Genomic DNA, 6,000 nt, shown 5'->3' with positions numbered 1-6,000 from the left:
CATATTTGCACTAGTTCCACAGCGAACACTAGGCAGCTAGTTTTTATTGACTAGCGTTAGACACATAGCTCACATTTTCACAGTAAACTGAACTTTTTTTCCATTTGGGCACTTAGCACGGATTTCATTTTCAGTCTACATTTGTCTCCACGAAGTCACACGTATTGTTGAGAGAGTATTTTAGATATCTTCAGTAAGACTAGGAATTGTTGTTTCCATGTATCCACAAATAACGTCTAAGAAGTTCAAAAAATCTCTTTCAATATTTTTCCAAACGAATTTTTATAAATATTATTTGCAGTTGTGGCGAGTGTCGACCACAGCAAAGTAAAATCGTTGGTTTTCTATTCTCCACTAGGCCGACTTCTTTGGTTTTCTCACTTTTCTAACCTTTTTCACTTCATGCTTTGTAAAGTGTCGTGTTTTATTGTGTTCTCATGTTCATAAATCCACTCAAATCATTACGTGGTTGACTGTTACTAGTGTAGCCTACATGACTACTATATGTAATATCCACATTGGTGACACCAGACTGTGTTCGTCGTTCGTTCCGCCTCCGCGAAAATTTTTTCGATAGGCAGTGTTGTTCGCTTCGCACAATGGACCTTCCGCCATTACCAACACACTTCCAAGTGCTTCTACAACTCCTCGCGTCCGTCGGCCGTCGTAATTTAATATATTATTATTGTTATTATTTTTTTATTGTTGCCGACTTACGTGGTGGGCCTTAATAAAAATGATATTTCATTCAATTTTGATTTACGGTTAAATGCTTTTGTGAAGTTCTCCTTTTTAACAATATTAATCTTAAATTCTTTGTTACGTTAATGAATGTTAGACTCGCTGAATCTTAAAACATGAGCATACAAGTTGAACATTGGAATAAACTTTTCATATTAATTTCCTCGGCTAGTCAGTTCACTTTAAAGCAAAAGATCTTTAGTTATTAATTACAATTGTGGCCCACACACGCGCGCGAGTATTTTTTATTTCTTACCTCCGTTAACCATTGTATTGTAGTCGGAGTCCTGGCTCTGGCTCTCGGCTATGGTACTGAAAATAAGAATCTTAAAGCTACGTATTTTCTGCAACGTCGGGCGACTGTGGAGAAAAATTAATATTATGTTAATAGCGGGCGAGTTTTTCGCTTCCGCTAATTTTTCATAAGTTAATATCGCCACGTAATGACGTCGCTGGCTGCATCGGCCGCTGCGATTGTTGAACTGTAAATTACTTGAATGCAGGTTAATTCAAGGAAGGCGGACATGAAATCGGGATCACCTCTTACAAATTAAAAGTGCACAATAATATTAAATCAATATATAATCTGCTTAACTCATACAAATATGTTTACATTTGCCAGCACTCGCAAGATGTCCGTCTACACTCAACCAAGACAAGAGAAGAAGTGAAGACGACAAAAAATTAACAAAAGAGCATATCTTGTCGTCTCTTTAGATCACTTTGTTATATTTTCTTGCATTCGAAACTTAGACAGAGAAATTATTGTTTTACGGCTACATGATAAAAATATATTATTCAATTTTTAAATGTCTCTTCTTTATAAAGTCTTTAGTCTTTTCGTAATATAGCACTGGGGACGCTATGAACTCATTTCACAACAAGAACATGAGAACCCAGTGCAACATACAGTGTAAACAACTGTTAAAACGGAACATGAACGAACGTACGTCCGTCGTTTCGCCAAATCCGTATGGCCTAACCTACACCACTCCATTGCAGCGTGGTTTGGCGTCTCACACTCCACCTCTCCGTCTGGACTGGATTCAGCTCCACCTCGTGTCTATTTCAGGCCTGACCTTACCACACAGTACGGCCCGAGTGCTTCTCCCTGGAATAGATATTTTGTGACGGGTGGTCCCACAAACTGTTATGCACCACATACTGTGCGCAGGGCAACTTATACTGTGCGCATGCCTTCCGTTACCATCACATTTTCGTCATCCGCAGGCACCGCTGTGCCTGCCACCCCGGGCGACAGCGTTTCCGCGCCCCACACAAACAGCACTGAGGCCTCGGGCGGTGTACACATAACTGCATTCGCTGCTATCACGTTTTCAACCCTGTCACACCCGGCTATAACGATTGCCAAGGCCTTACCGTTTGATCATGCAGGTTCCGCGCCTGTTTCGCGCCTTGCATGTTGTTACCAACAAACCCAGAACCTCAGGCGGCGCACCCTGTGATGTGTTCGCATGTCACCCTTTGCCACATCTGAAGACGGTGCCACCTTCTACCAAACAAGTCGACCTTGTCTCCGTGCCTGCTACTCCCTTCAGGGTGCTCTACATCACGACGGCCCAGGGCGACGACCTCACTGGATAACATCGTACTTCGCCTCTCGACGCCAGCTCAGCTACTCCCCCCCCCACATCGGCATGCTTACTCACACCACTTCAGTGGCAAACTGCCGAAATTGCCTTCACTCTCAACGGACAACCCACACACTTGGTTTGCTATCGTCGGAAACTTATTCAGCTTGCATGGTATATAGGACGACAATTCTCGCTTTGTGTACCATCTCCACGACCACACAGACCTCAATGATGACTCGTCGCTTTGTCCCCCCTCCCATCATAAATACTCTGTCACAAAGAACACAGTTATCGAGCGACTTTCCTGTGATCCGTCGGAAGCGTCTCTCAGGGATAGGACTCCTTCACAGCTATGGCACTACCTTCGCGCCCTCGTTGATGCCGCGTTCAATCCACATTTGGCTTTATGGACCGTCTGGCTCGTTGAACTTCCGTCTGAATTGCAGTTGACAGCACACGCACAGTAGCCAACAGCCCCCAACTAGTGTACCTGCTGTGCTGGTTTCACACCACGTTTGGAGATGCTGCACGCAATTGTCGTCCGCCTTGCACATACCCAAACTCCTCACGCGGTCCGGTTTAGGCGGGCTGGACCGCATGACTTCCTCATGATGCCTAAAGTTGCAACAGCCAGAATCTGCCACGACAACTATTGGCGGCCGCCTCTACATATTGGACGCTTTCTTTGCTCTAATTTTTTGTTCGATACAGGTGCTGAGGCCAGTATGATAACCCCTGCATTAGCCCCAGTGAATACGCGCCTAATAAATCGACTTTGTGCACGGCGAAAAACTCGATTATTAACGTCTTCGGCGCAGCTGAACTTGCAGTACAACTTGGTCCTGAACTCATTTTTACGTGGACTTTCCATGTGGCTCACATTGACGAACCCATTCTAGGCATGGATATTATACAACATTTCGGTTTTTACGCGGACCGTTCGCGGAGCTGCCTAGCTGCACCATGCTTCAGGAACATTAATTCCGGGTTCGTTTGATCCTTCCTCCCGCCTTCCCTCTGTCGAGAATTCATTCATGCACTCTTTTGTCGAGTGCTCATCTTTAGCGGCTCGCCTTACGACACTGTTCGCTCACTTCACCGCCGAGCGCAGTGCAACCGATGCTCTCCGTAAGCACAATATCCTCCGGCAATGGATCGACATGATATTTGACGAATTAGCGCAGGCACATCAGCTGCTGCAACAGCTGTCATCTGCATAACTACGTCACGACTCCATCGCGCCAGTACTGAGTGTGGAACCCCACAACAGCTGCCTTAACTACTCAGGTAACTAAAACTATGCCTTCTAGTACCAACTTAGTGTTTTACTCCTGCATAAGTTGACCATTAAGTTCCCCTCGTGGTACTAGATGACTCTCGCCTATCAGGGATTACTGACGGTACTTATCATAAAATCAATACCACCAAGGGTCCTCCTCTTTATTATAAAGCCCTTCGATTCAATCCAAAAAAACTCCGCCAGGCAAATCCATCGTTTGCGAGCTCCTTAGCTTAGGCATTGTTCGCCAGAGAGATAGCAACTTGTCTTCTCCTGTAGACCTCGTGCAAAAAAAGATGGTTCAGCCAGGCTCTTAACTCTCACAGCATTATACATGATGATTAGTGGTTTGGATTGTTGCAAAGCCTATCACCAAATTCCAGCGGCCCCAGAGAACATTCCGAAGAGCGCCGTGATTACACCCTTTGACCTCTTTGAATACTGGTATATGGCATAAGGCCTAAAAAACGATGCCCAAACCTGGCAACTTGTTTTTGACTCGTTGCTTTTTAACATACCTTATGCCCACGTCCATCTAGAACGCATCCTCATTTTCTCCTCATCTGAGGTGAAACACTAAGTACACCTCGCTCAAGTTCTGAACATACTACATAGGAACGGTGTCGAGAAATCTCGACTGCACAAACGAGACATCACCTTCTTTGGCCACGCAGTTTCGGCAGATGGCATCCATCCTACGTCCGACCAGTGGATTTCATTAAACACCTTCCTCTTCCCGGTGACTATCATGAGTTGCGCCGGTTTCTTGGGATTATCAACTTTTACAGACGACACATTCCTCATGCTGCATCAGGCTTCCGATGCACTGAAGTTAGCTCTTTTCAGTGTTGTCACTCGGACCCATGATATCCCAGACGCTTGTATATTCATTACGACCAATGCGAGTGATTCATCAATAGTTGCAGTGTTACAGCAACACGTGGGGAATACAATATAGCCTTTGAATTTTTTGCATGAAACTGACAGACTCTCAGCGGAAATTGTCCACAATTACTGGCAGTATATGAAGCGGTACGATACTTTCGTGATGACACTGAGGGCCGCAAGTTCTTTCTCTACACAGATCACCATTCCCTAACAATTGTGATTCGAAACCCGAACAAGGGTGTACGTGCAAGACGCCACTTGTCAATACTCCACCAATGCGCGGTGTATATGGGGTACAGACAATGTCATCACGAACTCTCTCTCTCCCATGAGCTCTATAACCTCCCTCATCAATATGGACAAGCTTGACAACCCACATGCAAACGACCCAGAGTTGTCGCAAATGTTTCAGGATTCGAACTGTGCTCTAACGTTCGAGCAACGCCTCCTCCTGGGCTGCATGTCACCTATCTTCAGCGATATTTCCACAGATACACTCCACTCAGTCATTCCCACCTCCATCCATCGTGTAGTTTTCGACACTCTTCATGGCGTCACCTTTCCATGGATTAAAGCTATGACTACCATCATAATGGAACACTTCATTTGCTCGAGGATTAACAATGACTGCAGGGAGTGGACGCATGCATGCATACTGTGCCTAAGGAGCAAAGTCGGTAGACATGCCCAGCCACCCCTCGGAGCGTTTAGCATACCGAAGGGCGGGTTAAGACACATCAACATAGACATCATTGGACCTTATAACGATATGTTTACGTAATGTGTATACATAAACATACGTTATAAACGTCCCCGTTCGTAGTCGCTAATTATAACAATATGTTTCTTTCGTGCTGCAACATATAGCTATAATCAGTGGTGGAAACATATTTGCGAACGCCGACCGTGTGCGGCTGCCTCTTGTTGGATCGTCTGATCAGTCGGAAGTTGCATTGCAGAGGAGAGTAAATGCCTATTCAAAATATTATTACTTTTGGATAGCTCACCATGAATTTCCTAAGGGAGCGTAGTTTATCATGCATTTACCAGTAGAATGTGGCGTGGAGAAAATATTTCGCCGCATACAACTTCCGTCCAATTTCGACGAAAGAATTCGTGTCTGTGAACTCTCTATTTGGCAGAAACATAAAGAAAATTAAATAACTTCATGAAGGAGTGAGACATAGATTCTACACTAAATAAATAGTCCATACACCAATTCCATTTAAATCTGAATTTATGGCAATTAGTAGATGAACTTACACTACAATGAAGAATTTTAACATGGATGCCGTTTTGACTGGCACTTCTCTTCTCGTAATGACAATAATTCCTTTGACGTTTTCACATACACATCGCACAATAAATTTTTTGCTATGCAGTATTGCACTTTTACTGTACACTAAAATAATATTATTTTTTAACCATAATAATAATACGGCGGCAAGACATGCGCATCCGACACAAGTTACAAGAGACAAGAGAAGAATGAGTAAC

This window comes from Schistocerca gregaria, chromosome 2 (genome assembly GCF_023897955.1).
Source record: "Schistocerca gregaria isolate iqSchGreg1 chromosome 2, iqSchGreg1.2, whole genome shotgun sequence".
In the NCBI taxonomy this organism is placed as follows: domain Eukaryota; kingdom Metazoa; phylum Arthropoda; class Insecta; order Orthoptera; family Acrididae; genus Schistocerca; species Schistocerca gregaria.
The sequence above is the reverse complement of the archived record's forward strand: the minus strand, read 5'-3'. Positions refer to the sequence as shown.